The sequence below is a fragment of the Frieseomelitta varia genome, unplaced genomic scaffold (genome assembly GCF_011392965.1).
Source record: "Frieseomelitta varia isolate USP_RPSP 00005682 unplaced genomic scaffold, Fvar_1.2 scaffold_235, whole genome shotgun sequence".
NCBI lineage: Eukaryota > Metazoa > Arthropoda > Insecta > Hymenoptera > Apidae > Frieseomelitta > Frieseomelitta varia.
In genome coordinates this window covers 12560-21515 of record NW_025109963.1, presented here as the reverse complement: position 1 = coordinate 21515, position 8956 = coordinate 12560, and the positions used below count along the sequence as shown (strand labels likewise).

The following is an 8956-nucleotide window of genomic DNA, read 5'->3' as shown; positions in this document are numbered from 1 at the left end:
ACCTACAAAATACATATCAAAACCGTACTGAGAAAAACCTACAGCGTCATGAAACAGATATACCCATTAATGGTAAAAGGTTCTACAATTAGTAGCCATAATAAATAAAATGATACTACATCCTACAATAACATATGCTGCAGCGACGTGGTGTGGTTGCAGTCTTATCAAAACAAATGTTTGAGATTAGCCCTGAACAAAAGTAGGTATGTCAGAATATCCGACTTACACGAACAAGCTCATATACCACTGATTAGAGATTACATAATGGAAACGGCAGAAAAATTCTAGAGCAAACAACTAAAACATAATAGGCTAACAGAAAACATCACTAATATCAGATACATGCCAATAAACAGCAAGTATGAGCAACCATACCAAAAACTGAAGATTTTTAAAATACCAAAGGAATAAATATTAACTAATATATTATATAACTAATATATTAACTAATATATTATATTATATTATATAACTAATATATTAACTAATATATTATATTATATATTAACTAATATATTAACTAACATATTAACCAATACTTGAAGTCACAACCTAGAGGGCTCTCCAATTAACATAAGTAGGTTTCTCCTCTACAATTTAAGTTTTCCTACAAGATAGTTCCACTTTAAGCCAACAGAAGCTGTTAACTACAAATATGTTCGACAATCCCTATACCAAACCTGAGCACAGAGTGACTCAGAGTGCCTTCACGATTCTAAATAGTAGGTTAAGCTTAGAATAAGCAGGTACTACCAATGTAAACTATTGTTATATTTTATTATGTACATAATCCTATTTGTGATAAAAGTGTTTAAAAACAAAAAAAAAAAAAAAAAAAAAATCTTTCGCCCAACGCGAAACACGGCGATCGCCATTCGCCGATCGAAACCGCGTCCCGCTGAAAATTATTTTTCTCTTTTCTTTTTTTCTCAGCCGAGCGGGGCAAAATTGATGGAATCTGACGAACGCGAAATGAAAATTCTTCTTCTCCGCGGGAATATCGGGAATCGGATTACGGCGTTCCCGAAACTTCGCGAGTGAAACGCCAGCCTCGACGCGAAGGGAAAAAGTGTTTTTAGAAATGTGCAAAAAAAAAAAAAAAAAGAAAATATCGTCGCGCGTAGAAAAACGTAATTTGAACTGTTTTCTTTTCTCATATATGGGGGTTTAGAGTCTACGCATCGACTACGAGGTGTTTAGCGACGTGCTGGAATTTTCTCTTTATATCTGGTCCAGTGGTTGGATCTCCTTTAAATAGTTGATAACGTTTCTTCGTTTCTTCTGACAGGTCAGAGCGATGTTTCTGTTCAATCCGTATTTACTTCTTAGGTTTCGGTATTTCCTGCGTTCATGTAGCATTCATGTTGGGTGGTGATTTGTTGGTTGCAGGTGTTGCAGAAAGGTGGTTCTGTTTTGATTAGGAGGTATTCGTGCGTGATATTGGAGTGTCCGATTCGAAGTCTAGTCATAGCTATCCTTTCTTTTCTGCTTGTCGTTTGGTATTTTTTTGGTGGAAATGGTGTGCTATAATGTCGTGTATTTCGGTTCTATTCGTCGTAGTCCAAATTCTGTTCCATCCTTCTCTTTCAGCTTTGGTCGTTGAAGCTAGTAGGTCTTGGTGTGGGATTTGGGATGTTGGATTCGTTTGTTCGGTCTGTTGTTGCTTCTTTGGCTAAGGAGTCGGCTTTCTCGTTTCCTTCTATTCCTTCTATTGGTGTGACGGGATCCAGGTGATTATTAATTGTTTATGGTCGTTGGTAAGGTTGTCGGTGTATGTTTCCTGAATCATTTGTATGACCTCGTGCTTTTTGGTGGTATTAGTGTTTGTCATCGCGAGAGGAATTCTTAAACTGCCAAACTTGATTGCCAGAGGGAAGAATGTAGAAGGGACGTTTGATTTTTGCAAAACATTCGAGGCGAGGAAGAAAGTAATAGTACGCGACAGTAGAATTGAATGGGGCGATGTTCGGTACAAGCTTCTTTTACAATTGATATTGTACTCATCCTACTTTAACAATTTTTAAGTGTAACTTATGTTACTGGTCACACGTTTATCGCATGAATAATATAAAAACATAGCCTAATTGACAGTCGATCATCGAGCAGAAATTTGTACGAATATTTATTGATTCGGAACATCTAATAAAATTCAAATAACTTTTCGTTTACAACGTGCGTGAAATATTAAAGCTGATCGTTAATAAACGACGAATTGTTTGTAAATCAAATTGCGACACGCAATTACGTATATATTAAATTTCGACGATGACTCGCGTTCGTTGCATTATTCATCAACAAGAATCAATAAATAATAATTCATCGAGGATTATAATTTGCCGCAACGGTTTCAAAATATCATGATCCCACGACAATCGAAACGAAATTAACATACAAAATTGTACACGTACGTACGTAGAAAATAACCTGCGTTACGCGCAAATTGAAGGGAGCCGCAAGTTGATTAATTGTAATCGATTCCCCCTGAAAAGAAAGGAAAATAGAACGAAAATGGAACTAGAGAAAGTTGTTTCTATTAATTTAAAAAGAAAAACAGAAAAACTCCGCCAAGGAACAGTCGATTTTCTTTAAAAAGAAAAAAGGAAAAAGATAAATAAAACGAAAATGAAACTGGAAAAAAATATTTCTATTAATTTAAAAAAAAAAAAAAGAAATCCGCCAAGGAACAGTTCGACCAGTCGATTTCCTTTAAAAAGAAAGAAAAAGCAAAAAAGGAGAACAAAAGCGGAACTAGAGAAAAGTATTTCTATTAATATTTCTATTAATTTAAAAAGAAAAAAAGAAGAAATCCGCCAAGGAACAGTTCGACCTGTCGATTCCTTTTGAAAAAAAAAAGAAAAAAAGGGAATAAAACAAAAATGGAACTGGAAAAAAATATTTCTATTAATTTAAAAAGAAAAAAAGGAGAAATCCGCCAAGGAACAGTTGAGTCAGTCGATTCTCTTTGAAAAAAAAAAGAAAAAAGGAAAATAAAACGAAAATGGAACTGGAAAAAAATATTTCTATTAATTTAAAAAGAAAAAAAGAAGAAATCCGCCAAGGAACAGTTGAGTCAGTCGATTCTCTTTGAAAAAAAAAAGAAAAAAGGAAAATAAAACGAAAATGGAACTGGAAAAAAATATTTCTATTAATTTAAAAAGTAAAAAAGAAGAAATCCGCCAAGGAACAGTCGATTCCCTTTGAAAAAAAAAGAAAAAAAGAGAATAAAATAAGAATGGAACTGGAAAAAAATATTTTTATTAATTTAAAAAGAAAAAAAGAAAAAATCCGCCAAGGAACAGTTGAGTCAGTCGATTCCCTTTGAAAAAAAAAAGAAAAAAAGAGAATAAAATAAAAATGGAACTGGAAAAAAATATTTCTATTAATTTAAAAAGAAAAAAAGAAGAAATTCGCCAAGGAACAGTTCGACCAATCGATTCCTTTTGAAAAAAAAAAAAAGAAAATAAAACGAAAATGGAACTGGAAAAAAATATTTCTATTAATTTAAAAAAAAAAAAAAAGAAGAAGAAGAAATCCGCCAAGGAAACAATTCGACCAGTCGTTTCGTTTAACAGCCCCTCCAATTACACTCAGAATATTCTTCGTCCAACTGCCCAGCACGTTTTCCTCTTTTTCACAAAAGCTTCGGCCAGTTGGAACATCGAGCCACTTTCTCAAAAGTGGTCATAAAGAAACTTACACCGGAGAGACTGTGAAAGCTCGAGCAACTATGAAAACCTGAATTCCGCCAAGCGTTTATCGCGCCGTCACGTCGAAACGACAATTTGTACCAGAGCCTTTTGGCCCAGTATTATTTTCGATTCGAACGGCTGGTTCGCAGAGTGAAGAAAGAAAGAAAAGGGTAAAGTTCTTTCGACTCTTTCTGCCACGAGAAGACATAAAATTCCATAAACACGCTGCTAAATTGCTATCCTTTTCGAAACGTTAGTAAAGCCACCGATTCTCTGTGAGGCAGCAGAAATATAAATATAAAGGTGCAACATCGGCGGTGTTTGCGGAATGAGTTTGTTAAGAGAGTTGGCAAGATCAATTTCAAGTTTGCGCGCGAGATAATGCTTACGGAGGAGGAGGAGGGAGAAAGTGACTGGTTGAAAAAGGAACACCGAGCAGCGAGAGAAAAGTTTGCGAAAAAAAAAAAAAGAAACAGTCGTGCAACTTCTGTTTTTAAAAAAAAGAAGAAAGAAGAAGAGAGAGAGAGAGAGAGAGAGAGAGAAAGAGAAAAAAAAGAGGAAACAGTCGTTTGGAAATAACGATAAATGTCAGGAACGTTTTTACGAAGCGTTCATTAATTTCACTTCGCAATTTCACGCCGCGAAGATGGGGTGTTTTAGAAAATTTTTAAATTAATTAAAATTCTTCCTGTCTCCTTTAATTTAGCGCTTCGAGCTCTTACGAGGGGATTTAAACAAGTTTCGAAAGAAAATTTAGTTACATATTGAGCATATCGGGCAAAAGTTCCGCCCGATATAAAGAAGAAATTACTACTTGAATACAGCGAGAGCTATATTCAGTTAAGAGTTTGAGTTAAAATTCGCTCTGCTTCTTCCATTTTACGAGCGATTGGTTTAACAAATGCTGAGTGAACGGATGCTTCGCAGTCCAACGAAAAATAACAGAATAACTAGTTACTAACGTTATTAAAATAAATAAATAAACAAGTGTAGTCGATCAATATTATTACTAGGTACTTATATTTACTATATATTTTATATTAGGTACTTATATTTACTATATTTTATATATTACTATATATACTTATATATATATAAATATAAATTTAATGTAACATATATTTATATAGTAATATATAAATATATATTTTATATATCACTATATTTTATATTTTATATTATTATTATATATACTATATTTTTTTATATTTTACATTAGGTACTTATATTTACTATATATTTGTTACTTATATTATTACGAGGTACTTATATTTTACAGTATATATTTATATTTATAGTTACTCTATAGAAGATTATTTATTTATATTTCATAAGTTTATTAATTGTAAGAATAACTTTGGTAATAATTTTTTATGGAAATATTTCATTATATCTTTGGTAATAATTTATTACTTTGGTAATAATTTTCTATGGAAATATTTCTTCTTATTGAAATACTCCATTTAATTTATTAAATATAATTCATTTGATATTATTATAGTTATATATTCGAGGTGCTTTAGCTCGAATTCGATATGATTATCTAATATACATGTTGAATAGAATTATTAATTTTAATTTCATATTATCCGTATTATCTGTATATTTTATATTATCTATATTATCTGTTCGTACCTGTATTTATTATCGTTTTGCACTTTTCAATCTCACACGGCACGTGTCTCACTTTACCAGCAAGATTCATCAGATTATTATGTATTTTAAATAAATGTAAATTGTATTCTGTGTAAATTAAGCATCGTTAAATGGTTCTCTATCTATCGTTTGGTAATCGTTTCGCAACGAACAGCGCCAAGAAAATTCATCAGAATCATGTATCTCAGCTAAACGTAAATTATATTTTCATGTATCGTAAATTAAGTTTCATCGTTTAATTAATGCATCTGCTCTTGTCTCTGTTATTTATAACACGTTTCGCGCTTTGTATTTATAACACTTTTTCAGCGAGAGTGGTCGCCGAGAACAACATTGTCAAAACCTTGTCAGAGCGTACTGGCTCGAGCTTTCGAAACGTTTGTTAACCAGCAATGAAAAGCCCGGTTTCGCATAGCCACGGACCATTAACAAAGTTATAACGACGACCCCCCTCCCGCCTCCCCCCTCCCCCTTATTCACCGATATTCTAAAAGTTCTGCCTCGCGGGATATTTTTAATGGCGCTAACGCATTTTCCAACGAGCCCTTCGCGCCGCTTTTTCTCCAATTTACGTGCAAATTTCCTTCAGGCCCAGGCTTTTTCATCGAGAATCGTGAAATGAAAATCTACGCTCTCGGGTGGAAAAAGAGGACCGAACCACCTGAAGGCCTTCGGTGGCCTTCGGTGGCCGATCAACGAAATTCCAACGGAAACGAGATAAATAAATTACATTACGTCGCGTGAATTTAAACGAAATCGCAAGGAGAGACGAGTCAGCCAGCTTTCTCGGGGAACGAAACGAAACGGACAGATCGTCTTCAACGGGTTCACGTGCAATCGTTCACGACTAAACGAAACTCTGTCGGGGGCGGAGGGGCTCATTAGCAAGTTCTTAGCGACGTTGGATCGAGTATTCCGCCGCATTCAGTCCCGTCTCGATTACAAGCGATCACTGTCGCGATGTTAATTAACTATGAAACGCGTTCGGAATTATCTAAGACGTTCTCGTTTCACATTCAAGACGCTCACGATTTTTGAATGCAATTATTTACGGCGTTTTTTTACTCACTTTTGTTACATTCACTACTTTCATTTACTTTCATTTAATTTCATTTACTTCAGTTTACTTTTATTTAATTTTATTTACTTTTGTTTACTTTTATTTACTTTTATTTATTTTAATTTATTTTAATTTACTTTTATTTACTTTAATTGACTTTAATTTGCTTTTATTTAATTTTATTTAATTTTATTCACTTTCATCTAATTTTATTTACTTCAATTTACTTTTATTTAATTTTATTTAATTTTATTTACTTTTGTTTACTTTTATTTATTTTAATTTATTTTAATTTACTTTTATTTAATTTTATTTAATTTTATTTAATTTTATTTACTTTTATTTACTTCAATTGACTTTAATTTGCTTTTATTTAATTTTATTTAATTTTATTCACTTTTATTTAATTTTATTTACTTTTATTCACTATTGTTTTATTTACTTTTATTTACTTTTATTTAATTTTGTTTACTTTAATTTACTTAACATAAGGTAATATATATATATATACATAATTATATTATATATGTAATAAATATACATATATAAATAAATTCATATACATGTATATATATATATATATATATATATATATTATATTCATATATTTATATATATAAATAATTATATATATTATATATATTAGTAATATATATTAATTATAGTAATATATATTAGTAATAATTATATATATTAGTAATTTGCTTTTTGTTATACCTTGAATTTATTAGCTTTCATTTATTTTTGTTTTGCAATTCTAATTAGTCCTCTCAATACTGTTTTATATATATATATCACTGAAGTAAATGAATTCCCACACAAAATCTGCTCCATACACCAAACAAATTAAATTTGTTCCGATGTATTTGCAAAAATTTGTTCAAATACATCGGTAGGCAAAGGGGTTAATTGTAACGTTACAAACTGTCTCAAACACTGAGCGTGTCTGAACGAACCTCGGAACAAAGCAGAATAAACCGATCGAGCAGGAATTAATTGAAATCCAAGCTCTCCGAAAGGGAAACGGCTGACATCAAATCGGAAGACCTACGCCTGAGATTAGGACTCTCGGATTGCCACCGTCCCCTTGTGATTAACGCAAGTGCTGTTTCGTATTAATTCATCGCGGCTTGACGGCACACCGTTGACCTAGAACACGCCTGTACAATCCTGCAGTGATCAAAAGAGATTGTTCGCGGCCGTCTTCGAAAATCTTCGAAACGCACGCGGAAACTTGACGGATGAATTTTTCAGAGCGTTAAAATGCGTGCAAATTCGTTTGTATGTAGACTTGGTATTTCGTAGATACTTTTCAGTGGGGACAAAAATTTGGAACGAACAGAAGTTTTAACACTAGAACTGAAGTGTCTAAATATCTGGATCGAAGAAATTCAAGTGCAAGGTGGAAGAAAAAGTTGATAATACAGTAAAGAACACAAATATCTGTTAATATAATTTTTTAATATTAATATTATTTTATTATTAAAATAATATTAATATATTATTATTATTAAAATATATAAATAATGATATATATTTTAATATATTTTTAAAAAAATATTAAAATATTAAAATGTTAAAATAATAAAAATATATTAAAAGAAAATATTAAAATGTTAAAATAATAAAAATATATTAAAAGAAAATATTAAAATGTTAAAATAATAAAAATATATTAAAAGAAAATATTAAAATGTTAAAATAATAAAAATATATTAAAAGAAAATATTAAAATGTTAAAATAATAAAAATATATTAAAAGAAAATATTAAAATATTAAAATAATAAAAATATATTAGAAGAAAATATTAAAATATTAAAATAATAAAAATATATTAAAAGAAAATATTAAAATATTAAAGTAATAAAAATATATTGAAAGAAAATTAAAATACGAAAATATTATTAATATAATTTTATTATTAAAAATCACTCGAGTGCTGAAACATATACTGTATAAAATAACAAGTGTATAAAATAATAAATTGGTCATTTTGATTACTTTTATAGTTCCAATGTTAAAAAGCAATTTGATATTGAGGGGTGAAGCGAGAAGAATCATTGAGTTGCACTACTTGAGGACATGTTGGACCTCGAAACCGCTTCCTGGCAAAAGATATAAAAGTACAAGTGTAACTTGATATTGTTCGTTCGTCGTTTGCATACTTTATACGTTAAGCATTCGGTATTTTATAAACGATGACGTCAAACACATCTGCGTCAAATGTTGAACATTTGCAAGTCGTGATTTTTCCGTGGACTGCGGATTTTTATGCATTTTCAAAATTTTACGAGTCTCGATAAACAAAAATTGAATAGAGTAAATAGAAATTCCTTTCTGTCACTCTGACGGCAAACGCTCTATTTCCAATATTTTACGTACACAGTCGATCCTCCTGTAACACGGGTTTATTCGTTTATTCGTTCCGTGCTGCATCGAAATCGCGCTGGCGGGAGCTTAGAATACAGAAAAAAAAAAAAAAATACAACGTGGTGAAAAAAATTCATGCCATATGAGGATTGTCCAAGTATATTAAGTCGTGTATAG

At 31.1% G+C, this 8956-nt stretch overlaps 1 protein-coding gene across 2 annotated transcripts in view; it reads right to left on the bottom strand.

Moving 5' to 3' along the window:
- The window catches only part of LOC122527862, a 79943-nt gene extending 71447 nt beyond the window's left edge, over positions 1–8496 (bottom strand). For both annotated transcript variants that reach the window (XM_043652418.1, XM_043652420.1), the window contains exons 1-2: positions 8492–8496; positions 715–718 (exon numbers count right to left, since the gene is read on the bottom strand). The gene's annotated coding sequence lies outside the window, so the exon portion shown is untranslated. The remainder of the gene's footprint in view (positions 1–714; positions 719–8491) is intronic.
- Between the last annotated feature and the right edge of the window lie 460 nt (positions 8497–8956).